We start from the raw sequence: 10,489 nt of genomic DNA, 5'->3' as shown, positions 1-10,489 counted from the left end.
AACAGCTAGGCATCTGTAGCTGCTCAACAGCCGAACATCTTAGACTACATACGATTTATAAGACTTGAAGCTGCTTTGACACCTCACTACAAACAGCCGCAACACTCTTAAACACTATAATAGACAAACAGTAGCTTATATTTACAACAAAGGTCCACGTAATGTACAGTAACAGCGTTGTAGCAGATTACCATGATCATGTTTCAGAGCAAGAGATCTCATTTCCTGTAATAGTGATGATGAAAAACCCTTGGTCTGTAATCTCAGCCTGTAATGAGTCATTCTCTAAATCACATCCATAATCTCATGCTTCTTGTTATAATTCATCCGAATGGAAAGCAAAGATAACTGAACCAAATATCATGGCAATCCCAAAGCAAAGAGTCATTAGGGGTGGAAGTAGTTGCTCTTCGACTCGATAGTCTTTAAAACTCTTGTCTTGTGCCTATATGTGCACACTTGATGGAAACTATGTGAGCAAGGAGTTATCGTTTCCATTCTGTGTTTGCACCATGAGGGCTCTTATCATCGCATGCTACAGCTCCAGTTTATTGAAGAATGGCCAGGAATCCAAATACCGCCCTTAAACTAACACACACGCACACACACACAGACACACACAGATGGACTTGAATGTGCACGGCACACGTCAACACAGATAAAGGACAGAGGAAAGATGTGCTCGGGGAGGATGAGCTGGTGTGTAACACACGAACAGGACAAGCACACAACACAACAGACACCAACGACTAATGGTTCTTGTGTCTTTGACAAAATAACAACAAAGGAGAGGTCCTTGTGTAAATAGGTGCAAATCTGTGCAGTGTGATTTATAAAAATCTGATCTTCACATGTGACAGCGGCTGTTTCAAATAGAATCAACACAAATATAAGTAAATGTCAAGCCTTTCCCAACAGACACAGACTCACACAGACCCTTGTGCAGACACACATGAGCACCTCCATATTTTGTGACTGCAGAGACCGTAAAGAAAGCGTGCGCATGCTTTCTGTCGCACACCAGTTTCCAGTCCAGTTAGTGTTGTGCACTTTTGTCTGTGAAAGGACAACGTAGAAGACAATCAGGGACACAAAGAACACAAGGACACACAGCTGGGGGTGAGCTCCTGTGAGAAAATGGAATGTGAGATCAAGTACGCATGTGTGGAACGCTACACTGTGTCAGACACTCATTTTAGTATGAATGCAACCGGAAATGGGCAGCAGCAATGACAATAAGCACACTTAGCATGCTGAGCATACGCCTCTGCTTAACTTTTATGAGGCTGTCTGACTCGTCATTGGCTCATATTATTACTGCAGATAAAACAGACCCCGTGTCAACATGTGATTGTTGTAGCAACAGATAAAATATGACAGTGGCTCAGTGACATATGCACCACTAAGCTCTAAACAAAAGCTCAAAGCATTTTACATATCTATTATTGATATAGAGATTCACTTGCATTCTGTGGGTTTGCAGGCACAGGATAAGAGTTAGGCGTGATGCAGCGACCATGCGACCACTGCCTGTTACCATCCATCATTATTTATTTTTTGTCGCAGATACAATGTGCTTTGTAAATAAACACAGTCAAATGTTTACTACTGTTTGGAGTTTCAGTGTTTTCAGGCTTCTGTGGACAAACGAGAGCCTGTTTTGATGCTGTGGAACAGATTTATGGATTTATAGATGACCGTGTGTGTGTGTGTGTGTAATATCTGTGTTGTTAATCACTGAGTCCTCGAGGGCGCAGGGATCTGAGCTCATGTTTTATCACACGCACACACTCACAGTCGGGATGAGGTTTTCAGGATCAAAGGTGAAATTATTTTTGTCCTTAATTCTGCCCTGATGTGACATGTGACTGGAGGAGTTAGGAAAAGACTTTGCTACTCGTGTGTGTTTGAGATGCAACACAGCTGTATCTATGTCTCGAATGAAACACGTGCGTTTAACTGCTGCAAATGCAAACGTGTTTGCTTTAAACAACTCGTAAACACACTTTGCTCAATGTGTTTGTAGAGAAAACATCTTCTTCAGCTTCAGCTGCGTCCTTGTGAAACAAACCCTGTAAACTGAGTGAGCAGGAAGGAGACACTAGGACTTTAAAACTGAATTAGACACTTTTGTTCTTCTTAAACTACACTTTATGGTGCTCATGTTTGCACAGTGTAATTGTAATAGAAAAACACTGGGATGGGTGATGGGGACAGTATGACTCAATTTACAGCACAAAACAATGAAGAAACAATGAAGAAAGATCTACCCCCGTCAATTAAAATAACAATGTAAAACAGTTGTGTTTGAGAAAAAGCAGTTTGTCACAAGAACATGCACCGGCAGTGCGTGTGATTGAGTACTTTCACGCTTAGCAGTGTCTTTAGAGCTGTTATTAAGAAACCTCTTTGACTCGGGTCAGGAGCAGCCCAGCAAACATGAGTTGTTTTATTATTCGACAAAGAGAGACGGGGCAACGGTGATTCGGAGGTTGAGTGAGTAGTCTTGTAGTTGGATGGTTTGGGTTGTGAGTTTCGGTTCCAGTCTCCGCCAGTCTACATGTCAATGTGTCCTTGGGCATGACGCTGAACCCCACGTTGCTCCTGGTGTCTGTGGCGGCAGCGTGTGACAGGGTGTGAAAGATGAGTGATAGAAAATGCGCTGTGAGTGAATGAATGAGGGAATGGCAAAAACTGTAGTGTAAAGCAGCGTTGAGACTGGGCTATTTCACACAATCTAACAGCCACGACGTCATTAGTCATACTTTGGTCGTCAGGAGGGATGTTTAGGCTTTCAAGTTTAAAGTTTATACGTATAAACTTATACGTATTTTACTGTAATTAATCAGGGATTTGGGTTTTTCTTCAAAGTAACGAGGCAAAGTCTGACCATGCAGTAAATACATCCCAAAATCCATAGAATTGTAAACAGAAACTTGAAGTTGCCTCCAAATGTTTGGCCTGCAGTGTATATATAATATATACTGTATATATACTGTACTGCATGTGACCCAAATCCTTTCTCTGTAAAATAATCATATTCACAACCTCCCAGAATCCCACAAGACGTAAACGAGCCCCCGCAGGTGAAATCACAGTAACACGCTGACAGTGAAACAAAGCGTCAGCGGTCACACCGAACCATCCCCACCTCCACTTAAACATCCCGGCGTCGTGGAAGCGCCCGCAGAGTCTCTGATGTAATGGCTGCCTCCGAGCCAATCACAGCGTGAGGTTTCTCCAGCTCTGTTAGAGACGTGTTGGACACACGGGGCGCCGCTCTTAAATATGTTTTAGAGCTTCAGCCTGGAATTTATGTTGGAAATGTGTGCCCCATAAAGGGACACACACATGCACCCACTGCTGCTGCTGCTGCTGCTGCTGCTGCTGCTGCTGCTGCTGCTGCACTGTATCAACAGTAAGTGTGAAACAAGGCCAAAAACTGTTTTTACAGTCAAGTCACTGTTGAGGAGAATCCACAGTTTTCTGTGTTAAAGCCCAACAAATTCAGTCAACTCATCTAAAATGTGTTGGTTTGTGCAACAATGTTTAAACAAATCTTTAAAAAGGAACTTACTTTTCCAGACATAAATGTGAGCAATTACAATGAGTTTAAATAAATAAGCGTACATACATCCGTAACTTTTCTTATGGTTTTCAAAGATTCAATTTTCAGCAAGTTGCAGCTAAAGAAAAAAGGAAACTTTTCCTGCAACACTGTCGGAAACTCAAGAAATGGCGTCCTGACATGCTGCTTCTACTTTGAGTTAAATTAAACTTTGTTTGATTTTGGCAGAAACAGGAACATTCGTGTCAGTGTAATACATATTTGGAACCGTTGTGAACACTGGGAAAACATTTCCAGTCAAGCTTCAAGTCATTTCTTCTGCTAGTTTTTTTTCACTAGTCACTTTCAAAAACTCAAACCATGGTCTTTATGTGTGTGTGTGTGTGTGTGTGTGTGTGTGTGTTGAAGAGTTAGTGAATGTGTGCATCAGCTCAGTGTTGGCGTCTGCAAACAAGCCACCGTTGTTAAACACCATCACACACGACTCCAGAAAACTCTGCCAGCGAGAACAGATGTAAGGTCCAAAAGCCTCCAAGACGCACACATACACACACACACACACATGCGCACATAAGGACACACGCACACAAATGCACACACACATTCATATGCCTGTAAAATCCACTGACAAATATACAACCTATACACAATAAATAAATAAATCCAAATACGCTTTGCACATTTCCACAGAGGAAGTGCCTGACACACACACTTACACGCACACACATTTACACACATGTACTCACACACACATACACATAGTTTTCATTCTTCTGAGCTCAAAGAGAAGAGGCGAGGAAAGGAGAAAAGTGAAGGATAGTATGAGGGAGAAAATACAGAAAGAGAGGGTTTGTATGCGCCCCAGTCTGAAGGGGAGGACTATAGGAGTCTGTGTGTGTGTGTGTGTGTGTGTGTGTGCGCGCACATGCACACACACACATGCACACATGCACATGCACACTCTTCCTTTGCGCTGAAGGGGGCATCTGTATGCAAATGAGACACGGTTCTTCCTGGGTGACAAATCAAAAGGCCCACCTGCTGCAGGGGCCTGTGTGTGTGTGTGTGTGTGTGTGTGTGTGTGTGTGTGTGTGTGTGTGTGTGTGTGTGTGTGTGTGTGTGTGTGTGTGTGTGTGTGTGTGTGTGTGTGTGTGTGTGTGTGTGTGTGTGTGTGTGAATAACAGAGCCAGTCTAATGAGCAGTGTAGAGAGTTACTGCTGTGTCTTGGCCTCGTCTCAGTCTCATTCTCTCCTTTCACTCCTCGGAAGACATTAGTCGCCCTCCTTTTCTTCCCCTTCCTCCACACTCTACACACACACACACACACACACACACACACACACGGATACTCATCCCAGCTGTCAAAGAAAACCTGGCAGACAATACCGACGTTTTGGGAATTTAATTATTTATGGGAAAAAAATACGGAGGAAAAGTTTATCTTTGTCGCTGCAGCTTCCTCGTTCACCGTCGTATTTTAACACTCCTGTCTTCCACTTTTCAAATTAAATGTCACTCATGAGTTTGGTGTGTGCTCAGTGTAGGTGACATAAAAATAACCTGAGTTTGCACACAGACTGAAAGCAGCGAGCTACAAGAAATGAAATATAATGTGAGTTAGTCTTTAGAGTGAGATCGTCGTCTCAAACAGAAACAAAGCATCTTCGGCCCTTTATCACCAAATGTGAGCTGAATTTCTACGCACGAAAGTTGGCAAAAAAAAACCACTCCGGCTGGATCCTGCAAATTAGATGTGTGGAGAGATGAAGTCAAGACTTTTATTTTTATAGGAAATGTCATGAATATGTAGATGTAGCATTTTAGAAAATTACCTTCATAATTGTCCCCCAGGGTGAAGCGCAGTAGCTGCGGCAGCATAGTGCGGATGCAACTCAGTGAAACAAAAGACGGACTCAATGTTCGACTAAAAATAGAACATTCATTGTGCAACGGAGGCGATAAACATCAACGTAACAGGACGGAAACAAAACAAGCTTTTCCATCACATTCACAGAAAATCTATTCACCCTTCCATGTTTTATTCAGTCTGATTTAAACACACAACCTTGTCTTCTCTGCTCCGCCGTCAACATTCCTCCACTGTTCATCCTTCCCTCCTCCCTCCTCCCTCCTCCACCTCCTCCCTCCTTCCCATTTATTAATTTATTCTTCGATCCAGCTCCATCTCATCTATCAATCCTTCCCTCACTCCCTGTTCCTTTGCCGTCTTCCCCTCTCTCCCTCCCTTTGCTTCCCTCTCTTCCCCTCCCTCCCTCCTTCCATCTATCTGAAGAATAGTGCAGCAGCAGCACTTAGGCCGACGACCAATTAGTAAGGAGCAGCACTACTGAGGGACGAGACAGGCCACTATTCATCCACACACACACACACACACACACACACACACACACACACACACAGAGCACTATGCAACCCACCATTCACCATTATGACAACAGATTTATTACATACTCGTACAGTACAAGGCAGTACCATGTCCAAATATAGCCCCTCTCTCTCTCTGTCTTTCTCCTTCTCCATGTTTCTCTCTCTCTCTCTCACTCACACACACACACACACACACACACACACACTGCAATTCAAATTAATAAGTGCTTTATTGACAAATATTGTAGGGACGTATGAAAAAGAAAACAGATTTAAAGCCATTTAAAGCTATAACATGTTGTACTTCTGTATTAAGTTTAAAAAAAATGAAAATATTATGCAGCACTTAAGAAACATTTTTTTAAAGTATAAACCACAGACCAAATGTTGCCGTGTTCTTGTGTATGAATCAGCACTTGCTGCCTGTGCGATGGATATTTTATCTGCAGAATGTTAATTACATGTAACTTACACATATTTGGAACTAATTCTTTAACCAGGAGCAGGTAACAATATCTGTGGTCCTGTAGGCTACACTTGGGTTGGACTCCAATATGGTACATACATTTTTGACATTCTTATTTATGTATTTATTTATTTATTTATTGGTTGTTTCATTTTAGTACAAATGTACTTGTCAGCTAGATTTTGCTGTTGAAATATGTAAAAAAGAACTCTCAGTCACACTTAAATTCAAACTTTATGACAACACAAAGGCATATTATGTATTTGTAATTCGTTACTTTCGGGGCTTTAGAGTCAGACACCGTCAAGCTCTCGCTTAACTTTATTCTCCACAGTTTCACTCTGCTTCTCCACATGTGCTTCATTAACTTTTATTATTTGATAAATCACTGCAGGCAACAACGTCCTGAAAGACCAAAGGATTTTACATACAAAATTACATATTTTATAAAATTCTCTGAATGATCACTTTAGATTTGCAGAGTCAGAGAGAGAGAGAGAGAGAATCTCTAAACCTGCGGCGGACTCATCTCCCAGTTCATCATTTAGTGCGGGGGAACAAACGACGGCTGCATAAAATATTCATTCGCGACACCTGTTTTATAATTAGAATTGACCTGCGTTCTCTGCTCGGCGCTCAGATATCGATCTCCGCTCGGACACCGTGGGGGCAAAGCCACAGAGACGAGCTGAACGCAGGAAATGAATTATTATCGATGTCGTCTGGTAAAATAACTAAATACTATAATACAGATTTTTTTAAAACAGATTTTTTGACTGAATAATCAGATTTATGGCCCAAGAAGTGTTTGAAGTTTATAGCGTAATCCACCAGGACGTCTATTGATTACAGGCAATTTTTGGGTTATAATGTCAAAGCAATGTAACGAATAGTCTAACAAATGGTTTTTGTTGGGAATAGACTCATGTGATAGCATCACAAGAGAAGTGAGCCATAAACTTTTTTATGAGTTTATTGGACCTAAGTTAGAGAATACTTTGACAACAGATTCAAAATCGTACATTAACCTTATTTTAATGATTATATTTTACAGCAAAAATCAGATTTGCTTTTTAAAATTGAATTTTCCCAAATGCAATTTGCTCTGCAACAATTAATGTGAACACGTCTTTTCCAATGAAAATCTATAAAAACCCAAAGCGCTGAAGCTGGAAAACTTCAGCCGAGCAGCTGAAGTGAAGTGAAGATGGAGATTTGTTTGTTTCAACGACTTTACTGCCAAAGCCTCTGAGCTCATTGGACGACAAGTTACCAGAACATCCAATAAAAGTGTCAGCGGTGAAAACCGTGTGTTCTCGCAAACTTCACATCGTTTGTAACTCGAACTGCAATTAAAGTGAACAAACAGAAACGCACCGAAAAGAAAAGTTTTCCACTCTGATCTGAACCAAAAGAACATGAGGTCATCATAAGTGGAGCAGTGTTTTCTCTTCCCTGCGTGTGTGTGTGTGTGTGTGTGTGTGATTGTGCGTGTGTACAGTGTCTCTCGGTGCACCCCTCCCACACTGGGATGTGTTCCTGCAGAGGTGACTTCACCGCCACACATGACCCATTTCAATGAGTCCAATCTAAACTAAATCAGAATTTTATTGAGACGAAAGCCACATGTTCTGGTCAGAGACGGAGCTGCAGCTTCGCTCGGTCACATGTAGAAATAATGAAAATAATCTGGAGTGAAAACGGACTCTTGAGTTGTATTGCAGTCGGCCATTTTCTTTCTCTTGTTTTGTTTTTTTTGTCCGTCTGTCTCTCTGTCTGTCCTCTGTCACTGTGTGCCACCATTTTAGAGCTTTGTCGTAAATCCCACACTGTGACTGCAGTTTTCAGTATTTAATATCCCACACACACAACCAGCACACATCTGTCCCAAAAGGCCACTGGAACTAACATACTAATACACACCTGACTCTCTCTCACACACACACACACACTCTGCCCTTCGTCCTTTATCAACATTTCCTGATTCCAGTGCACTAAGCCTCTTACACAAGCTCAGACTGAGAGACAGAAAATTACGTATTACGTATCTCTCCCACACACACACACACACTCATGCATATGCAACCGTAATGAATTTCCTGTTTGTCAGCCATTTCCCCCTCTTCATTAAGCCACTCGTTCATTACAAACGTCTGTCGTTTGTCACTTTTAACCAGATGATTTCCATTAAATTAGATTCCTGCTCCGGTTCCGTCTAAATCTGTCGATTCACGGCGGTAAATCCACGCCAGTCACACAAGTGTCTGTCTGTCTGTCTGTCTGTGTGTCTGTCTGAGCCCGCGTGTCGCAGCTGATCTGAGCGCAGCCTACATTAAAACCTGCCCCTGTGTCGGCGTCTCACGTTAGGAAAGACATGGTGATAATTACGTTATGTGGTGTTTACATGGAGGACACATGCTTGACTTTTCAGAATTAATCATGAGTCAGAGTTTGTGATGAGTTTGTTTTGTTCTGGATGATATATGCAGTATTTCTCTGTTTCCTCAATCAGGTACAGATACTGATGTTAATGTCCCGGATAAATAAAGTTAAAATTATAGTGATTTTTGTCAGAAAATTGTCAGTAAATCAGGGACTGGGTGATTTTCTTCATGGATTTGGTGCATTTTTGTTCTATTTTATTATTGTGATCATGTTGACTGGACGTGAATTAGAGTTTTGATCACCGTTTCTGGTCAATCAGACCCAACCTCAGCGTCTCCCTGACGTCCTGAATTCTCTTGAGTTCATGTCAAGTCACTGATAACAACTTCACTGTGTTTGTTTTGTGTGTGTGTGTGTGACATCAGCGGGCAGACACGCTGGGTAAAGCCTCGGTACCAGTCGGTGTCGGGCAGGCAGACGGACACACGCGGCCATATCACTGCAGCTACAACTTCTCCACCACATTCACGCTTTTCACAGAGACGTAGAACTGCTGTTTGTGTTTGTACGGCAGGGAATCTGATCAACTGAGGTCCTGCACCTCTGAAAATGACGACAACTGCTTTTATAAGATACTAAAAAACAAGCAGGCGCATTAACCCTTTACATGGCACTCTTAATAATTTCAATCCTACAGTGTTATCGGAGGACATCTTTCAAAATGTTTTATTTTCATGTAGAAAATCAAGGTCCATGAAGGTACCATATAAGGTTTCTTGCTTTTAATCTATATAAGGATAACACAAAGTGAAAGGAACCTTATTTTAGAACATTTTAGAACAATCCTGGTCCTCAGAGACCCCTGCATGTTTTAGATGTTTCCCTGATTTGATTTTATAAACTTACCATCACTTTTGAGATATTACAATAGATGCAGGAGAAGACCGAGCTGTTGACCATACTTTTTGCCTTCCGGAACTACACTGAGGTTTTGTTTCACAAAATTGGCTGGGTTAAATCCACGTGTTTCTAAGATTTTGCGGTAGTACAGTTTTGGATGTCTGCAGAAGTTACCAAATATAGTTTTGGAAATCATTTATTCAATCTTCATTCATGATAACACTGAAATACAATAATGAAAGTTCCATACACTCAAAACCAGACTTTAAATGTCTTAAATATTTTGTTTCCTAATATGTTTATTAATGTTCCCTTTTACAACAGCTCAAGTAAACAAACACACACCATGCCTACACAACAGCAGAGACACTCGATCCATCTCTAGTTTTAATCCTAGTATTGTTTCAATTGTTTACTTTTTATTTTGCAAAGTTTGGTGGAGAAAAGCTCGTTCTAGTTGAAAAAGTTGAAAAGGTCAGTGTGAAAGTGGCCGAGGCTTGTTGCTTCCCTCTGAAGTGCTTCCTCTGAGTGGGTTCTCGTGTTCACAGGCTCTGCTGGGAGCTGAACCTTAAACCCGCCGGCGAGGTCACTCATGTTTCCCAACATGAAGTCATGCAGAATGAGGCCCCGTCACCTGAGTGGCGTTAACGCACGGCTCCATCACACACGTCAAAGCCACACTCGCTGAGAAAAGACTTAAGACGTCTGTGTCGGTGTGTGATGGTTTATTCTAACCTCAGGTTTCATACTGTACGGGCAACACCTGTCTGTGTAATACAATC

The sequence above is a fragment of the Solea senegalensis genome, linkage group LG8 (genome assembly GCF_019176455.1).
Source record: "Solea senegalensis isolate Sse05_10M linkage group LG8, IFAPA_SoseM_1, whole genome shotgun sequence".
Classification (NCBI taxonomy): domain Eukaryota; kingdom Metazoa; phylum Chordata; class Actinopteri; order Pleuronectiformes; family Soleidae; genus Solea; species Solea senegalensis.
Note: the sequence above shows the minus strand (reverse complement) of the source record.